At 38.7% G+C, this 11,762-nt stretch overlaps 1 protein-coding gene across 1 annotated transcript in view; it reads right to left on the reverse strand.

Moving 5' to 3' along the window:
* Positions 1–4,379, reverse strand: part of si:dkeyp-19e1.3 (USP6 N-terminal-like protein) — a 33,684-nt gene extending 29,305 nt beyond the window's left edge. Inside the window, exon 1 of the mRNA XM_062990976.1 lies at positions 4,334–4,379. The gene's annotated coding sequence lies outside the window, so the exon portion shown is untranslated. The remainder of the gene's footprint in view (positions 1–4,333) is intronic.
* Between the last annotated feature and the right edge of the window lie 7,383 nt (positions 4,380–11,762).

An 11,762-nucleotide genomic window follows, 5' to 3' on the forward strand; every position in this document is an offset into this window, starting at 1 on the left:
CTCTGTTTACAGCCACTGTCAAAGATTCTAATTTGAACTTATATGCACTTCTATAGATTAAATAATGAATGACTATTACACATTAAAATTAACAATGGCAGTTTTGTCTTAGTATAGAGTCTGACTACATAGTAGATCTGCACATGTGGATTCTTTTTTTATGACGTATATATTTTGCATCATGCTCTAGTATAAAGGTAAAATTTCTGGTGATTATCCTACAATATGTACACTAATGATGTCAGAGAAAGCATTAATTTGCCAACTTTATCTCTATTAATTATGATCGGCAAGTTTTAGTTAGTGAGCACTCAAGTGGAGCAGTGGTAATTTACACTAGCCCACTACCACCACCGGAATGCAGGTTTGAATCAGCAGCGGTGCTAACGGCCAGGTCAGCGTCTACATTCATGACTGACTGTCTTTTCTGAGTGGCCGAGATTCCACGATAGATTGGTAAGATGTGTAATTGCACTGTGCCCAGTGATACCAGGGAAAATTAACCCTCTGCGGAACCCTGACCAAGAATAAAGCGGTGATAACCCACGAAATTAAAAATAAGTCAGCTTTTGTATTAAACTGGTCACCACTGACTCTTTAAAATCTGCATTCTAAAGTATTTAAGTATTTAACTTCCATCTTACACAGTTTTTTTCCTAGTTTCTACACAACCGACGTTTTGCTCTGACAGAACAAAAAGAAAGCACATTCAGTTTAGTACCTGATCATTTTCAGGCCTTTCTGTTAGGGACACATTAGGTTAGAAACTCATAACACACATTTAACCTTTAGCATCCATGTCTCTTTTATCAGGATTTCACAAACAGTCTTACAAGCTTAAGCAATGCACTAAGAAAAAATTCTGGCTGCACATCTGCCAAGCAGAATGTTTAGTAACCATTACGGCTATATTGCAAAAAACATTCTTGCTCTTTGAGCTTTTAGCTCTAGTTTTTGACCTACAATAGAGGCCACAAAAAAAGCAGAAGTTAACTGACATTTGATCAACACTGGCAGACATCACACAGTACATCTAATGGTGACATTTCTGTTGGCAGCGTTGCCATCATCGGTGTGTCACAGTTATAAATTTAACATACTCACAGAACAAAGCTCCAAAGCTGTTCTTCATTGGGCCAGAGCAACAAAATAATCATGTTAAATGCCATTCTACTTTAAATTATGTTAAACCAAACCTGGCAAACTAAGTTCCTATAGTGGGTATTTCAAATACGGTATTATTTTGTTGGGTTTCAAACAAGTTGCACAAATTATGCCAGTACACAAGCCTCTCTATTAATAAAAATAGTGGTTCTTAGTTATGCATGTCAAAACCCTTCAGCCCAGACTTCTGATTATAGTAAAAAAAAAGCCTTCAAAATATGGTCTGAGTGTAATTCCTGCCTGATGAAAAATGATGGCAGCCTGATAATATTAGCGCTCTATTTTAATGTGGATCGTCTCTGTCGTGGCAGTCAACACCATATACAGTCACAGCAACAAAGAGTTTGTGGATTAGAATAAAAAAGGGACATGCCACAGCTTTACTCTGTTCTGTATTAACAGGTCTGTTGTGCCTGCAAAACATTGTAGGAAACCAAAACACCAACAAAACACCTATTATTAACTCATGGTGACTTCTGTATTATAAAGCTGCTCTGACAGAAGGCAGGAGACAATAATATTGATATTTAGGGTTTGTGAAATCCTGTTATACAAATAATTAGTAATTTGTGGGACTCGCTAATGAAAGAACTGTGTATGTGTAACTAGCGTCATGAGATCCCCAGAAATAGCAAGGCATGTTATTCCTTCTGTGATGAAATTGAACGTTGGTGATACTTGGGACTTTCTAGCAAGGCAGTGATCCCAAGCACACTTCCAAGTCAATGACAACTTGATTAAGGAATCTGTCCTGGAATATCCTAGAGTCACTTTCTAAGTTTAATTCCAGTGGAAAGTGGGATTTGGTGGGATTTAAAGAAATCAACTGCAGCACGAAAGCCATCAAACTTCAATGAGCTGGAAGCTTTTGCATAAAAAGAATGGGTAAAGATTCCACAAGAGTGGTGTCAGAAACTTAACACTTACCAAAATCACTTATTAGAAGTTAATAAAGTAAAAGAATGTTCCACCAAATACTGAGGATAGCGGGGTGGGGGGTAAATAATCATACATATAGACATTTCTGGGCAAGCTGTAACCTAGTGGTTAGGGTACTGGACTAGTAATCAAAAGGTCGCTGGTTCAAGCCTCACCACTGCCAGGTTGCTGCTGTTGGGCACTTAACCCTCAATTGCTCAGATTGTATACTGTAACTGTACTGTAAGTCACTTTGTATAAAGGCGTCTGCTAAATGCTGAAAATGTAAATGTAAAGAGAACTAGATGTTTTGCATTTAAATTCAAAATTAATTTCAACTTAAGTTGTAAAATTGCTTGTATGTATCAATGAACATTCTTTATCTGTTAACTGACACTTTTTAATATATTTTTATTAAATTCTATACACATCACCATAATACCTTTTAAGTTGAGGGGGGATTAAATATTTCCGGTTGCAAGCATATGTCAAATATTATTGCAGATTAAGTACACATATGTACAAAAAAGAAAAACTATTTAAATTGTTATTTTGAAAATGTACATTAACTCTTCAAACTACAGAGGGGTGTCTAAATAAGACCAGGATTCACCAGAGGAGTTTCAAGGCACCTTGAATAAACTCTAAAAGCAATTTTTGAACAGTAACGCAAAGTTGAAATCTTATTCTTCCAAAGAAGTGTGCTAACATGTCCAACCCAAAATCTCCAATAGATGTTAGAATGTTGAATAGGGTTCAGATTGGTAACTTAATGTGAAGGTCACATGTGATTTACACACTCATAAACTATTCAGTAATCTCCCGTATCCTGTGGATAACAGCAAGACTGTAATCACAATATACATTAGGGGAAAGTCTCCAAAATAATTAGATATTGATGTAAACATTGATGTAAAATACTGATGTAATAATCATACATAAACATATTCCATTCAATAGCTTTGCATAATGTTAAGATCCGTCAGTGTTTGCATCAGTGGTTGATATGACTGGAATGTTTTAGAATGGCAGGAGGGTGGCACGGTGGCTTAGTGGGTAGTACTGTCGCCTCACAGCAAGAAGGTCCTGGGTTCGATCCCCAGGTGGGGCTGTCCGAGTCCTTCCTGTGCGGAGTTTGCATGTTCTCCCCATGTCCGCGTGGGTTTCCTCCGGGTGCTCCGGTTTCCTCCCACAGTCCAAAAACATGCCACCAGGCTAATTGGAAACACTGAATTGTCCTATAGATACCTAGCCGCTAGATGCACAAACCAGTCCAAGCACGGATAAAATAGGGAGGGTTGTGTCAGGAAGGACATCCGGCGTAAAAATTGTGCCAAATCAATGCGGATCATGATCCGCCGAGAGCCGAACCCGCAACCAAACGGGACAAAGGCCGAGGAAGAAGAAGAAGAAGTTTTAGAATGGCAGGAATGACCCCCCCACCATAAATGTGGTCACCCCAATGTTCATGGCTAGGGCCTTGGATAAAACCTCGTCCCACAGAAAAGACATACAGTATTTGATCAGCTGCTTTTGTTTTTCCTAGGGCACTAATATACAAGCATTCTGATGTCTGAAAGTGCACCTTTGACTTTCATCATTCCCAATTATGTAGAACTATTTCTTTTCTGATCATCACTCAGTCAGTAAGACATGTTGGTCTTGCCATATTGATCCAAATAAAAGTTAAAAATGTGCTTCCTCTACGTGGCAAGCATTTTGCACTTATGTTTCCTCAGTAACATTTATTTGTTTCCTTTTATTTGTCACCCTTTCGTAAGTAGCCAGTTTGTCACTAACCCAAGTGTAGTTCAGCAAACAGACGCAGTTATCGAAATAAAACAACTGAGAGAACACGGGCTGGTGTGTTTTATTTGAGTTGATGTATTATTTGCTACAAAATGATTGTGATAATAGGAGAAAACAGAAGCTCGTCCTTATGGCTGACTATTGAATTAATAGAACTAACTTTACCTGCTTTGCTTGGCACGACGTCCACCTTTTCCTGTTTTTAAATCAGAAGCATTTCTCTACATTCAAACGACAATAAAATAAACTAAAGAAACTGCTTTAACGCGATTTTATACCTTCTAAAGAACTACTTTTTAGTTTTAGAAGAAGTAATGCTACATCTCGAAGTAGCCTGCGTGGTAAGGGGTAGCTAACGGATTTCCCCTATCCGCACCACCGCTCATGTCATAAAAGCTAGTTTAGATAAATTTAGACTATATCTGTAAGTGAACACACTTACCGTTTAGATAAAGTATTCTGTGCTCCAAAGGCAGTTAAGCAAATAGTATTTTTTCATAATTTCTTGGCTCGCACAGATAAAAACGTCCTCGACATACATCCATTCTAACTTCTCTCCAACTAAACTGAAAACAGAAGAAACGTGTTCGATCGGTTCAATTATGTGTGAATCGATTCCTCTAAATGACTCTTTACACGAATCAATTCGCAAGTACTGTACGAGTTCTCTTTCATCCGAGCCCTACCACACAGTCTGCTTTGATATAAAAACACTGCACATCATTTATGTATAACTTTATAACTGAATTCATCTAACATTACAGTTTAACTGTCAAACCTGGCGAACGTTTTGACCACTTATGTCAAAGCATTTGTGGAATGAAGTCAAAAACCAAAAAGGATTGAGTAGACGTTTTACAAACAGCGCTGTAGACTGGGTTGCCAGATGCCAGAAATAATATTACACGCGTCCTGTTTTACTTCGTGGACACTCACGACTTCGAGGAACAGCCCCTGACAGTACAATTACCTTGCCATTTTAAAGTTAAATTCAATGTATTCAGTGTTTATTCGTAAATAGGTTCAACAGCAAAATGAATCATTATTTTCTCATTACTATACTAGTCACATCGTGCTGGTGATGACGTGATGATATGTGAGGAGTCCGTTATATTAAACAACTCATAAATGAATCAATTTACATCTAAATCTGTCAGAAGAATCGGATTTTATTTAACCCTTACACAGCTTAGTCCTGGTCAAACAGCCTTTTCATTTTGCCTGTCTGTATCAAGCCTTTAACTGTTAACTACTGTCTGACATCAATTTGCGGAGCACTATTTGAGATTGGTGACTGGTTCCTTCAAACAATTTGCAAACAAGAACACATCGAGTTATTTCATCTATACATAATCCTGATTAAATAAAAAGTTATTTAAACTGGTTGGGTTGTTTGTAGTTTAAACACTATACATGCATCTCAAATACTGTCCTTTAGATAATCATAATACACTGATCAGCCATAACATTAAAACCACCTCCTTGTTTCTACACTCACTGTCCATTTTTATCAGCTTCACTTACCATATAGAAGCACTTTGTAGTTCTACAATTACTGACTGTAGTCCATCAGTTTCTCTGCATGCTTTGTTAGCCCCCTTTCATGCTGTTCTTCAATGGTCAGGACTCTCCCAGGACCACTACAGAGTAGGTATTATTTGGTAGGTGGATCATTCTCAGCACTGCAGTGACACTGACATGGTGGTGGTGGTTAGTGTGTGTTGTGCTGGTATGAGTGGATAAAACACAGCAGCACTGATGGAGTTTTTAAACACATCACTGTCACTGCTGGACTGAGAATAGTCCACCAACCAAAAATATCCAGCCAACGGCGCCCCATGGGCAGTGTCCTGTGACCACTGATGAAGGTCTAGAAGATGACCAACTGAAAAAGCACAAATAGATGAGTGATCGTCTCTGACTTTACATCTACAAGGTGAACCAACTAGGTAGGAGTGTCTAATAGAGTGGACAGTGAGTGGGCACGGTACAGTATTTAAAAACTCCAGCAGCGCTGCTGTGTCTGATCCACTCATACCAGCACAACACACACTAACACACCACCACCATGTCATTGTCACTGCAGTGCTGAGAATCATCCACCACCTAAATTATACCTGCTCTGTGGTGGTCCTGTGGGGGTCCTGCAAAGTGATTCTATATGATAAGTGCAGTGGCGGCTGCTGGTCTTTCAAAGAGGGGAGGCTCATTGTCGGCTTACATCATAAAATTTGTCAATTTATTTATATATAAATGTATAAATTCTCCCCTTTGTTCCTTTTCAAGAAAATGGCCTGAAATGGGTTGCAGTTTGTCTTCCGACTTCACTTGCAAAATCCGCGATGAGACTGAAGCTCCCAGCGATAGCTGTCAATCAAAACGGGATTCAGCCTTTTGACTGATCCTCCAATCATCTTGCAGAAGCTCAGCGTCCAGACCCGCCCACAGCTCCATTCACCCCCAGAGACGCTCAGCGTCCAGGGGCGGGACAAAATCGTGGCATTTATCCAATGACCGGCGAGTTTCGAAGCCATGAAAGAAACCCTCCCATGCAGCCACATAGAAGTGAAGAGACGCTCAGCTTCTGTGGGCAAATGCATTGACGCTCCGGGAATGTATGAGTTAAGTTAACAAAATCGAGTCGATTTGTGACAAGTAGCTGATTCTGAACGAACTCGTCTTCAAGATGAACGTGTTCTAACGCATTTGTAGTCAATGAAATGTTAACACAACTGTACATATTTGACCATTTCATTTTTGACATCTTAGGGGAAGCTGAGCTTCCCTTGCAGTCTTTGAGAAATCGCCACTGGATAAGTGAAGCTGATAAAATGAACAGTGAGTGTAGAAACAAGGAGGTGGTTTAAATGTTATGGCTGATGGGTGTATGCACTACTGATACCCAGGTAAGAGAATAAACGTTGTTATAGAATGTAGCTGAGCAGAGAGAGACATCTAGTGGTGATCAGAGGAATAAGCCTGATGAAATTACAGCTGACTTTAGACCAGGGGTCCTCAAACTTTTTAATTTAAGGGCCGGATTACTGTTCTTCAGTGTTTCGGGGGGCCGGACCGCAGATGAAACAGTAAACACACCCCAAAAAAAGCTATTTACTATGTATACTGGATGTATTGTCTGCTGTGTATAACTGTAGTATAATTTTACTTCATAATGATAATGCAGACATTTTATTTATTTTAATCATTTCCATTATCCCAACTCATACAGTGTTTCCCCAAATATCAGTGTGAACTGTGACTCTGCTGTTGCCTGACGAGACAGTCAGCATCAGGTTCCATATTTGTTACTGCCAGTCATAATAGGTAAAAAGTGTTGATGAATGAGTCTGAATCTTGTTGGAGATTTAAGGTGTTTAAACTTCGATAAAGTCTGCTCACAGGTACAGTGGTACCTCGGTATACGTCCTTAATCCGTTCCAGATCCTTGAATTCATACCAAACAGGACGTATACCAAACAAATTCTTCCCATTAGAAATAAAGGGAAAATTATTAATCCGTTCCCATGAAAAAAAATCCTATTGTTATTGGCATATTATACGTTGATGGGGTTGTATAAAATAATGTATAAAACAGATAGTTCCGGTCCTAAAATCTGATTGGCTGAGCCCCGTTCGAAGCCGCTGTAAAATCACCGATATCGCACCTGTCACCACCGATAGCGCACCTGTCACCACCTCACATCATTCCATATTAATACGCCACTGAAAAAAAAAAGTACAAACTTGGTTGAACACTATTTTAAGTCATGTACTTTACATGGAAATGATATTCACACAATCACGATACGCACAATCACTCCTCTCGTCGAACCCACCATGCTTGGAGCGCCACCCGTTGGATCGCTGCCGTATAATCTACGGAGACTCCAGGTGGCCGTTCTTTGTTTTTTCTGTTATTTTTTTCCCGCTATAATACTGTGAGTTTAAAGATGAACAGGGGCCAGACAACATGTATTGCTACTGTGGTTAAAGGGGCCGGTCAAATGAAAGCATCGGGCCGTATACGCCCCCCAGGCCGTAGTTTGATGACCCCTGCTTTAGACAATCCACATCCGCTGCCCTCCTTCCCCCTCCATTGAACTCTTCTACACAAAAAGTGCAAAAAGTCAAATAATAAATAATAAACATTTTTAATTCTCTGTATATATAAGATAGATAATGCATGTCTTAAATATTATGGTATAAGTTTTATGTTAAAGCCACTTTAGAAATGTAGAAAGTGGCGATCAAAACCATGTGTGCCAAAGATGTCTGATTTACCACCATCCAACTTAAGGTTATTCAAGCCCCCGTTTTGGTCCACAGGTATGGACTGTTTCGGTCCTTTTACGGTTAAACTGGGGAGAAGGTTGGAGAAAAGATGGGGAATCATATGTAAATGTATTCATTTAGATTTGTTGACTAGTTTGGATAAGGACAGTTTTCTTATCGCACTGCGGCGCTTCATTGCACGACGTGGATGTCCTTTTGAATTGCTCTCAGATCAAGGGACAAATTTTCGTGGAGCTGAGAGATAACTACAAGAGGAATTTTGAAATTTAATCCCTGAGTTGCAAGTGATGTTGCAGAAGCAACAAATACATTTTCGCTTCAATCCCCCTAATGCTCCACATTTTGGTGGTTCTTGGGAAAGGGAAATTCGTTCAGTCAAAACAGCTTTACGAGTCACTCTGGGCAATGAAACTGTAACTGAGGAGGTATTGAGAACAGTGTTGGTAGAAGTGGAGGGAATCCTTAACTCTAAACCTCTTGGTTATGTTTCTTCAGATATTTCAGATCCTGATCCTGTGACCCCCAACCTACTTTTAATGGGACGACAAGACCCCTCTCTTCCTCAAGTCATTTATGCCCATTCTGATCTCTTAAGTCGACGGCGTTGGCGACATAGCCAAATATTGACAGATCATTTTTGGACCTCATTTATTAGACATTATCTACCTAATTTACAGAGTCGGCAAAAATGGTGTAAGGATCAAGGTGGGTTGGACAAGTTCGCAGTGGTCATGATTGTGGACCCACAACTACCCCAAGCATCATGGCCGATCGGGAGAGTAACTGGTCTAATTCCAAGCCAAGATGGTCGTGTCAGGACAGCAGAAGTGACAGTGAATGGTAAAAGCTATATTAGGCCTGTTGCAAGACTTATTTCACTCCCACCAATTGAAGATGCTGATGATGATGCAGAGTGTCAAAGGACTCTTGATTCATAGTTACAAATACAGAACCGTATTTGGGGGTGGTTGTAAAGAACTCCGTTATTCAATGGTTTACCTTTTCATTGAACTGATTGTTTTTTGTTCATTTGCTTAATTGTTATCACCTGGTTCCACCCATGCCCTTGATTCCGTCCTTATGTAACCCCATGTAGAAGCTCTTTGTTCTGTTTAGCAGCATGATGTAAGTTTCTTTTTTTTGGGGTTATTTTATGTTTAGTTAAAATTATTGTGAAACATTGTTAATATTTGTTTGGTTTTGCTTTTCTTTTGTTTTCTAGTGCATGTAAACCATCCACATTATGAGATTTGTAACTACGATGTGTGAACTGTCTATGTAATCAAGCTTTGTGGACATTGAACCATTAGAGGCTGCAATCCTTAGTAAAAGAAGGAAACTTTGCAAATTCTTCTGTGTCCAGTGTTTTTATCAAACACTCCACAGTGTTTACTCCACCTCACATTAAATATCCTCCTGAGCTGTTACACCTTTTCTGTCCTCAACATCTCCTGATTCGTCAAATGTCTTTATGACAGTTGAATTCTACATAATGAGTATCCAGTCTGTTTGCTGATTTTCCTTTGACAGTGGCCTTGCTGATGCCAAATTATGATTTATTGTCTGCAGAATTCTGTGATCTTTGGCATTTTGAATAGAACAATGTGATTAAAAGTTGTCTTATTAGCAAGCTTCTAATAAATTAAACTCATACAACGTGTATGTAATGCTCAAGCAAGCCTGGTGTAATAGACCTTTTTATTTAGACAAGAAGGAGTGGGACAAATACAGGTTTTAGCCATGACATTTTAATACTGCATACACATTTTCTGTATTTTCTGGTTGTATTTTAAAAAATAGAGACATATGAGAAATAATTATATACTGTATGGTTAATTATGCAGTTGCTAAAATCTACAGATCTAATAGTTGCCTAAGACTTTTTCCACAGTAATGTATATACAGTATATTGGTAGTTATAATGTTATAGATATTTAATGTATATTGTATTTAATGTAGTCTGCTTAAATGTATAATTACTATATAAAAGCTTAAAAACTATATAAGATTCAGTATAAAAATATAAAAGTATTTATACTAAATAAAAACTATAATAACCTTGGTCTGGGCATCAGGGCATCTTGTCTACTGTTTCACCTGTTTGGGCCTTTGGTTTGTACTAAACATTTCAGAATTTTTCTAACTTATTCTATATCTACCATCCATTAACAATAAACAAAATATAGTCTGCAAACATACTAAACTTGAGTTTTAGGTGGTAGAACTACTGTTAATAATTATCGAGCCCTTTATGAATTTATAATTGGGTCATTTCTGTTGAAACTGCATGCAAAAACTATTGCAATTTTTGTGTTGTCCATTTTTAGCTGCTTTTTCTGCTTAATAATTGGTTACAATGCTTTAATCATAAATAAATACTGATTAAATAATGGTGAATTAAGTTTTCTCATTTTTATTTATTGTTTGAGAATAAGGTGACTGTACCGTCACATATACACCGATCAGCCATAACATTAAAACCACCTCCTTGTTTCTACACACAATGTTCATTTTATCAGCTCCACTTACCATATAGAAGCACTTTGTAGTTCTACAATTACTGACTGTAATCCATCTGTTTCTCTGCATGCTTTGTTAGCCCCCTTTCATGCTGTTCTTCAATGGTCATGACTCTCCCAGGACCACTACAGGGCAGGTATTATTTAGGTGGTGGATCATTCTCAGCACTGCAGTAACACTGACATGGTGGTGGTGTGTTAGTGTGTGTTGTGCTGCTATAAATGGATAAGACACAGCAGCGCTGCTGGAGTTTTTAAACACCTCACTGTCACTGCTGGACTGAGAATAGTCCACCAACTAAAAATATCCAGCCAACAGCACCCCGTGGGCAGTGTCCTGTGACCACTGATGAAGGTCTAGAAGATGACCAACTCAAACAGCAGCAATAGATGAACGATCATCTCTGACTTTACATCTACAAGGTGAACCAACTAGGTAGGAGTGTATAATAGAGTGGACAGTGAGTGGACTCCAGCAGCGTTGCTGTGTCTGATCCACTCATACCAGCACAACACACACTAACACACCACCACCATGTCAGTGTCACTGCAGTGCTAAGAATGATCCACCACCTAAATTTTACTTACTCTGTGGTGGTCCTGATCATTGAAGAACAGAGTGAAAGCAGGTTAAAGTATGTAGAGAAACAGACTATAGTCAGTAATTGTAGAACTGCAAAGTGCTTCTATATGGTAAGTGGAGCTGATAAAATGGACAGTGAGTGTAGTATATATATATATATATATATATATATATATATATATATATATATATATATATATATGCAATGTTACTTTGCTGAAAAGATGGGGAATCATATGTAATCATATGCTAGTCTATTCCTATAACCTTCATAACATAGATATTCTCATAGCATGGCTTTTCTGATTGAAAGGTCAGGTGGAGGTCACTTTCTGTTCTTCCTTTCCTCCCTTTCACCCCCCTTTTCTCTTTCCACTGTCTGATAACCAGTGCCAGTGCCCAGCAGTGAAGAGGAAGTGACAGGCTCCTCAGCCTAGAGGGCATTAGCATGGTGTCTCTGGAACATCTCATGCATG

Source organism: Trichomycterus rosablanca, chromosome 1 (assembly GCF_030014385.1).
Source record: "Trichomycterus rosablanca isolate fTriRos1 chromosome 1, fTriRos1.hap1, whole genome shotgun sequence".
In the NCBI taxonomy this organism is placed as follows: domain Eukaryota; kingdom Metazoa; phylum Chordata; class Actinopteri; order Siluriformes; family Trichomycteridae; genus Trichomycterus; species Trichomycterus rosablanca.